Source organism: Octopus bimaculoides, chromosome 1 (genome assembly GCF_046866305.1).
Source record: "Octopus bimaculoides isolate indiv1 chromosome 1, ASM4686630v1, whole genome shotgun sequence".
NCBI classification, from domain to species: domain Eukaryota; kingdom Metazoa; phylum Mollusca; class Cephalopoda; order Octopoda; family Octopodidae; genus Octopus; species Octopus bimaculoides.
In genome coordinates, this window is record NC_142928.1 from 102576988 (window position 1) to 102586321 (window position 9334).

A 9334-nucleotide genomic window follows, 5' to 3' on the forward strand; every position below is an offset into this window, starting at 1 on the left:
TGAAATCTCACTCATATCACACTATAATGTTAAATTAAAGTCTGTTTTGAATCTACAGGCTCATAAAGTCAGACCTTATCCCATTTTCCGAGGGGTACAAGCAACTGAGAGTACAAGGTTTCCCCCTGGACATATTTATCTACTGCAAGGTTAAAACCCAGAAGCTGCTGGCATGCATTTTCAGCTGAGTAGACTGGAATGATGTGAAATGAAGTATTTTGCTCAAGGACACAACATGCTGTCCATTCTAGAATTGAATACAACTTTATGATGTTATCTTTACTTTCTGTTTTACTTGCTCACCAACCAAATTTTACCCCACTTCACAAATTCACAATTTCAGTTTCCCTTCTTTACCAGTTCACCATACTTATTCTTGCCCCCAAATTTAACAGTTCACCATCTTGTTTATCTTGCCCTTCCCCCTCTCACCATCCTGTCTCCACCCTCTGTTTATCACTTCACCAACCTGATCTCCCACCATGTATAATATGAAAGAAGTAGTCATGAATACAGCACAGTGTATTGTATTAGCAGTTATATATTCATTAAACATTAAAATTCATAAAACCAACATTAAGAAAAAGAAATCTAGCAAAAACAGTACGAATAAAGAATTTTTCAACCTAAAGCAATTTTCCCCAGCTAAAGAATTACTGTACTAGAAACACTATCCAAATCTTTCTGAAATCACGCCTATGTGTCCTCATCTTAGAAAAATGAGAACATATTAGATAACATAATCTTTGATATATACAAAAAGCCAGAATGATTATGGCTTGAATGCCTTTCATCATATGACTGACTTAGTGTTAAAAAACTAAAAACTAAAATATAAAACATATTTACAACTAGATAGCTTGGGTGGACAAGAGTCAAAAGTCTTTGTTACTGGAGACCTTGTGCAATGTGACACTGGCAACAAAATAAAAACTGTCAACCCTTTAGTCTGATTGCCCAACACCCTTTAACCCAGCAAGCTGCACTTCATATAACTTTCATCAAACCTTTAGTATATAACTGGTCATATCCAGTCAAAATACTCTTACCTGTTTTACATTTAAACTGGTCAGATCCAGCCTTTTACACCTATCCTACAAAGTCATTCTAAAAATAAACAATCACATCATTGAAATCTCAAAGCTACAAGATAATCCTTGATTAATTTAAAACAATGTGAGTAAATAAACATTACAATTGACAGGATAATCTGAATGCTGAAGGGTTAACAAAATATTAAAATCTATTCGCTAACTACTATATGGATTTATCATAAAATCTGAAACATTTTGGAAATACTAATACCAACTCGATGACAAGTAATTATTTTATTGATTAAGAATGAAGGGCAGATGTTCTTGTAATGTCGGTTTCAACTGTCTAGCATTAGAGGAACACTCACTATTTTTTGTATTTCCTATCAAAGTAGAAATTTGCTACACCTGAGTGAATATGTTGCTAAGTTACTGGGTTTACAACATTTGTATGTTTATTACTGGAATATAAGAGACACTGCCACAGGTTGTATTTAGTGAAATTGACACTTAAGTAAGTATACATAGCTGAACTTAACCTAGCTGGCATGTATGTATGTACACACACATTTAGATATAATTTTAAATTATCATCCTTCACTGTTGAACATAATGAATTCTTTGTTTTGCAAACACCTTAGCTACATAAGAACATTTATAATATATATATATATATATATATATATATATATATATATTAATACAAATGATATGTGAGCATATGCATATATATATGCATATATGTACATACCTACATCTACATGTATATATAGATGCATATTCGGGTACAGGACGCCAAAAAAGCGTGGACAAAAAAAAGGAACGTGAACATAAACAAAGCACAAAAAAGGAACTTTTTTTATGGACAACAGAATGAACACATGGGAAAACAGACAAGCCACATATGGAACTTTTCCTTCATCAGCTGCCTCTATTCTAAACTAGGCGTTTCGAAGATGAGGCAGAACGCTCTCTTAGAATAGCTCTTCCCGCAAATTTATATATATATATATACATATATGTACATGCATATATACATAAACACTCCCCCCACACACACATCAAGCTAAGTAAAATTGCTGTCTTCCACACATACAGGTTTGTCCTTTCAGATGCTGATGCCACTTAAAAAGCATCTGTGTCAGAGTGCTGCATTAACATACCCATGCTTAAACGCACCTGTGCTGGTGACACATAAAAAGCACCCAGCATACTCTGTTAAGTAGTTGGCATTAGGAAGGGCATCCAGCCATAGAAACCATGCCTCGACAAACAGCTGGAGTCCAGATAGCTCCCTGCTAGCCAGCTCCATGTCAAACCATTCAATCCATGCCAGTATGGAAAGCGGACGTTAAATGACGATGATGATATATATCATAATATGATCACATCACCGACCAGGCTATCAGATACTGTACCTTGCTGGTCACAATGCACCAATGCATTTTGCATGATTTTAACCTCCAAATAATACCACACTGCTGGGTAGGTGAGCATGCCAACATTTCCCCCAGATTGACAGGGAGACTGGAGTAACACAATATGAAGTCTTGCTCAAGAACACGTGTTGCCTGGTTTGGGAACTGAACACACAATCTAGCAATTGTGAGTGCAACAGCCTAACCACTAGAACATGTGTCTTCATATATATATATATATACACACACATACAAGCCTATGTATTTTTCTGCAAAGGGGTATAAGGCAGGGATGTGCCATCTAGGTAGGCAAGGCAGACAGTGCCTACCTTGAATAAAATAGATTGATAGCAACATCTTCCTTTTATGGCAAAATATGCACCTAATTCAATAAAACTATGAAGGTTACTCTGATTACTACGCATAAAATGCAAAATATTTTATATTTTTGTAGATCAGGTATAGGCATAATTTGCCCCTGCTTTTCAACCTCAGTATTTAAGCTACACATAATACTGCTGTAGTATATGTGCCATGTACATTCCTACAACAATGTTTTCTTTATGTGCTATAAAGGCAGAAGTAAATCTACCTTCAACTCAATCGTGCACCTGCATTTCACTTATTTTTGTCAGTTTCACTACATAAAGGTCACCAACTGCCTACCCTGAGTAATCACTGACGGCACGTGCCTGGTATAAGGGATATGTTGTGCAAATAGATACATTTAAATTTTCTAGATATCTTAACCATTTTCTAATTTACTTTAAAAGCATGTCATATACTAAGTATGTGTTACATACAAGTGGTTGAAAAATGCTTGTAGGAGGGACTAAAATTTGTGGAGGAAGATTTAGCTGCTACACTGAATAAAGTAATCAATAAACCTTGCTGTCAGATGTTATAAAGACTTTAGGAATCTATCACCATAAGCCAGTTCCTGTCTCCCACAACAAAGAGGTTGGTAAAAGGGACAATAATCTGAATTCGGAATGCAAGGAGCTGGAACAGATATAACAAGGCAGTTTATCTGACATCTTAATACTTCTGTCACTCCCTTGTCCCAGGACTGGCACTTTATTTATTGAACTCCCAAAAATGGAAGACAAAGTTGATGTTGGTGGAATTTGAACTCAGAGTGCCAAGTGCTGCAACAAATACTACAAGAGTTTCTGGCCAGTGCCCTAACAATTATGCTGATTCACTACAATGTTTTCTTTTCGTCCTACTGAGGTTATCATTTTCTTGTTTCAGTCACTAGACTGTGGCCATGGGGCACTATCTTGATGGGTTTATTTAATCAGAGTAACTCCAGTACTTATTTTTAAAACTGATACTTATTCTATCAATCTCTTTTGCCAAACTGCTATGTTACAAGGAATATTAACAAAGAAACACTGCTTATCAAGCAGTGTGTGTATGTGTGTGTGTGAGTGTGTGTGTGGTGGGGGACAAACACAGACACACTCTCACTTTACATACACAATAAGCTTCCATACAATTTCCATGTATCAAATATACACACAAGGCATTGGTCAACCTGGGGCTAAATTAGAAAACACTTGCCCAATGTGCCACATAATGGGAGCGAACATGAAACCTCATGGTTGAAAAGTGAGCTTCTTAACCAGATAGACATGCCTAAAATAAATGCCAGGCAAAATACTGAGGCTGATACAATCAAATAAAAGTAGAATACAAAAAACAACAACAAAGTTTAAGGTAGTGCTCCAGCATGAGCAGAGTCTAATAACTGAAATAGTAAAAGGATAAAATAATGTTTTAATCCTTTTTTTTAATAATTACTTTCCTTTTTCTTTTTCTTTTAATAACAGGAATCAGAGCCAAATGAAAAATGGAAATAAACTGTGTCTCCCTTTCATCTTAAGTAGTAATTACGACAAACCTTTTTAAATGAGAGTATGAAAACAAGAACACTCCCATCCCTATAAATATACTGACCTTTTGAAACTATACCGAAAAGTTCAGATAAAATACAAATGTAAAAAACAAAAAGTGATTAAAAAATAACTATTAAAAACAGAAAATCAAATTTAATTTTGTTTGACTTGGAAGTATATAAAATTTTTTCCAAGAGGAGAAAAATATAAAATTAAAAAACCAAAAAGTAAAACAAAATACAATAATGAAAATAAAATGTATAAAAATCATAAATTTACATCAGAATAACAGACCATTATTTACAATTCTAATGCCAATGATAATTAAAGGATGGCAACTGCTGAAAATTTTGAGTGTCTTGTGAATGAAAATGGTGCCAGAGAAATTCTTTGCTTTATTTTATTCAACGTGAGAAAAATGTGACAGATATTTCATACAACTGATATTTTATCAATAAAAATAACTGAAGAAGAAACATGAAAAAATAAAAATATAAATCCCCCACAAACTCCCCAGAAAAACCAATTAATTTCAATCATTTCTTAAGTAGTGGAATGATATAGTTTTTTGGTAAAGAAATAACAGAATAAAGTATTTAGTGAAGTGTTGTAGGGAAGAAGTGGAGAGGAGAATCCTAACATTTCAAGACAGGCCAAGAGGGGAAAACTGTAATATATATATATATATATTCAGAGCCATCGTTGGTGAGGTATGGGCTTTGTGGTAAGAAGTTTGCTTTCCAGCCACATGATTTTGAGTAGAGTGGCACTGTGTGGCACTTTGGGAAGGTATCTTCTACTATAGCCCTGGATCAAAAGTAGATGGAAAATGAAAGAAGCCTGTCATGTGTATGTGTCTGTGTATCTCTCTCTCTCTCTCTCTCTCTCTATATATATATATATATATATATATACATATACAATACACACACACATATCCTCATCATGGTCATTTGATATTGTCCATCTTCCATGCTGGAATTGATGGTATGGCTTGGATGCTTTGACAGGAGCTGGTAAGCCAGAGGACTGCAACCAGCTCCACAGTCTGTTTGGCATGGGTTTTTATGGCTTGATGCCCTTCCTAACACCTTTGTATGTGTGTTACTGTCTCCTTGCCTTGATTTCACATGATAATTGTAAATGAGTGTCACCGTCACTGCAAGCAGTGTCCTCTGTTTCCAGTCTTCCATAAAAATATGTCTATTCATGGGGAAATATTACCTTACTTGGAAAGTTGATGACAGGAAAGGCATCCAACATAGAAAATCTGCCAACAAATTCCCTCCAACTCATGGAAGCATAGAAAAATGAACATCAGAATATGCTGATGTTGTATGAAGGGGTTCTGAAAAGTTCATAGTTTTGGGTAAAAGAAAATACAGGAGGATCAGTGAATTATGATTTTATTCCCCTCTCAGATTCACACACTTATTGCATCGGTCCTTCAGTCTTTCTAAGCCCTATAAAAGAACTAGGAAGGTTGTGTCTCCAGCCAGGCCTTTCATGAAACCTTTAAAGCTAGGAACTTTTCAGTACCCCACACCCTGTATATCTATTTATTTATTTTCAAAAATAAAAGGTTGAAAGTGACTTTGAATTTTAAGTAAATTTTTGCTGTGTCAGACTGTGAACTAGTAGTTGCAAATACGAGTTATATGCTTAATCTCCTTGAAGGAGTTGTCTTTAGACAGTTTACACAATTTCGAACCATCTTTATTTGTAGGAGTGAAAGACTGAACTGAAATATTCATGGCCAAAAACCTAAAAGAAGGTTCGAAAGGTTACTTCACAACATTGTTCTGAGTTCAGTCTCCTGGTAACTTATATAAATGTGTATTTCAAAAGTGTTGACTCAACTAGGATGAAATTATCATCATCATCCTTTAACGTCTGTTTTCCATGCTGGCATGGGTTGGACAAAAAAAAGTTGTCAGCAGGCAACTATGGGAATCGAACCCATACACTGAATGTATATTAGTTTGGGATGAATAGAATTGATGCATTGAATGAAAATACCTGACAATATTTAGTAGAGTCCTATCTCTTTGTGTCAAGGTCAGCTTGCCTTTCATACCTTATGAGATAAAATATATACAAAACAAAGTACTGGGGTTGATACAATCAATTGAGCCCAATGAAACGAAAAAAAAATACATGTTGACACTCATGGGATTTGATACTATTACCTTGTAAAATTTGATTTGATTTGGTGGAGCCATTTCATAAATATAGATTACCAAACGAAAGCACATGCACAAATAAATATAGATTACCAAAAAGAAGCATATGTACAAACTGTTAACTTAACGGTAAATACCACAATAATTATTATAGATAAGTTTCTTAATATGTATATATATTAAGCACATGTAAGACAAGGAGACACAAACATACATTCACACACACACACACACACGACAGGCTTATTTCACTTTCCACTTACAAAATTAATTCACAAGATTTTGGTTGTCCTAGAACTATAAAAATGACATCTGCCCATGGTGCCACACAGTGAAACTGAACCTGAAACCATGTGGTTGGGAAGCAAACTTCTTAATCACACTGTCATGCCTGAAGAGATGAATATCAAACTATGTACATTTAGAGACCTGTTTGTTGCAGCAATATATTCCTAATATACTTTTGTTACATTTTTAAAATTCTAAATATAATAGATTCCAGGATTTGCTTGCCAAACATTCCTAATATACATTTGTGGCGTTAATTAGCCTATATTTAGGGATACAAGAAAAATTAGGCTTCTGATCATTAAGAAAAATAAATGTATAGCAGGGTGCTAAATATTACACTTTGTCATCTATTTTGAGGTTAAAAGACTCTCTAATAATGTTTCCAAATAAATGTGTATATAAACGTAATTGTGTTCCAGAATTAGTAGTTTATGTATAGACAGACAATAGGACTGTATTTTAAACTTATAGCAGATTAACTGAAAATAAATTTAAATCATGTTTTTCTAACTATATATATATATTCTCCAAACATCTAGAGGCATTTTTCAACAAAACTCTTCAAGCATATTCAGTCATATAACTGATTAGACAAGCAGAAACATGTTATATTTCAAAATTTATATGCCTAATGTTATATATATATATATATATATATATATATATAAAACAACAACAACAGTAATAGTAAGAATAATAACAATAAACTCCATAACCACCCCCAAATTTAGCAAAGGTAACACTCAGAACCATAATGACCCTATCAACCTTAATAGACTTAGCACTATCCCACCAGTAAGTAATTCTTCCCCACATCACAATCTAAAGAATAAAGATAAATTGTGCCCTTAGAAATACCTGTAAAAGTAAAGATGTAATTTACCGGTGCACTGTCACAATACAGTTTAGTAAAAGGATATACATAGGAGCTACCCAAAATGAAATGAAACAAAGTCTAGCCACAAACCAACACTCTTTCGGAAATAGAAATAAGATTAACTTGACTGGATTAAGTAAATTTATTTGGGAACTTAAAGATAAAGATACAAGATTTGCTTTACAATGTAAAAAATAGGAAATGCTATCTTTGCATCAATGAAAAATTCTTCATACTAGCAGCACAACACCCATAACTTAACTTGAGGGAACAGAAAAACATAGCCTCCTTGTACAAGGGTAGGTTTACCTTTGCTAAATATAGATAGCATTAGAGACCCTTTGCACTATCCCCCAAATACCACCCAGAGCCCTTCACCACAGAAATAGTAGCTCTCGTTATTGAATGAGGGCATATATTATCTCCTAATTTAAAGCTAGTTTAATATTACACACCTGGGTCCCTTATGGGTGATCCAAGAGTAGTACCCCTTCACCAACATGTCTGAGTTTAAATTGCCTCCCCACCCATAATAACTAAATACATAATATATATCTATTAAGCTATTTCTCCTTAATATAACCTCCTCACCCCCTTTAATAAAGCCAGTTATTTCATCTATGAACCTAATTTAGAATACAGGGGGCATCAGTACTTAACCCCCAATAATTAATACTCCTCCCCCCTGAAAGTCTGTACTTGCCATCTCAGCTAAGGCTGTACTTGCAACTAATTTTACTTAACTGCACCTTTTACACCATAGGTTAGCTTGTTTTTATTAGTTTCAATCTGGACCTAATTTTCAGCCAGCATACTGGTTTACCTCTATTTATTGTGGACTCCATTAGACCTACCCATTTAGGAACACTCCTACCCCTGTATAACATAACGTAATTTTAACAACTGCACACCTCTCTAGATTGTATTTGTCTGTACTTGGCACTGCAGTAGACACTTTCCTATAGGCTATTATTGCCCTTGGACATATTTTGCATGAATGGAAGTGAAATTTTGTGGTAGACGCCATATAGTTGCACCCAAGCAAGGGTTAATATAATGACAAGTTTAGTAATATAAACAATATAATATTAATAATAATGTATATCAAGTAGGATTTAATAGGAAGAATTCCAACCATGTTTCCTGGATCGCTACTTCAACAGCTCCTTTATAGGATCCAGTGGCTAAAGACATCATCAAGAGGAACCACATCTGGTTTTGGCCCCTACTCATCTATTGTTTTTGAAGTGGCAGCCCCCCACCCATTTTGGAGGTGTCTTCAGCTCTGGTGTTGAATGCATTTCTTCTTTCTCCTTTGGTTATTTTTCAATGCAGCGTCAACGAATGTCAGCGGGTGACTGACCATCCTGCCAAATTTCCCTTTAGGACTCTGAATTTGTAACCCTGTTAGTAATTAGCAAGCGATTTAGCTTGTAATCGTTTAACTATTTTGGGGTTTTGTGCTTTTGCCTTCTCCTTTGTCTAATAGGCAGAATGTACTCAGGAATGTTTAGACATTTACTTGTTTGTCTAATGTAACCACCACTTGGAAGTATGCTGGCTATTTGAGATGCTTGATTCAGCATTATAATTTGAAGGTAAATGCACTAGCAACCACCTCCCCTAAGGG

The 9334-nt window shown here is 34.8% G+C and overlaps 1 protein-coding gene across 2 annotated transcripts in view; it reads right to left on the reverse strand.

The window, feature by feature from the left end:
• Window positions 1-9334, reverse strand: part of LOC106874363 (uncharacterized) — a 511839-nt gene that overhangs the window by 111475 nt on the left and 391030 nt on the right. The gene's annotated exons all lie outside the window — the stretch shown is intronic.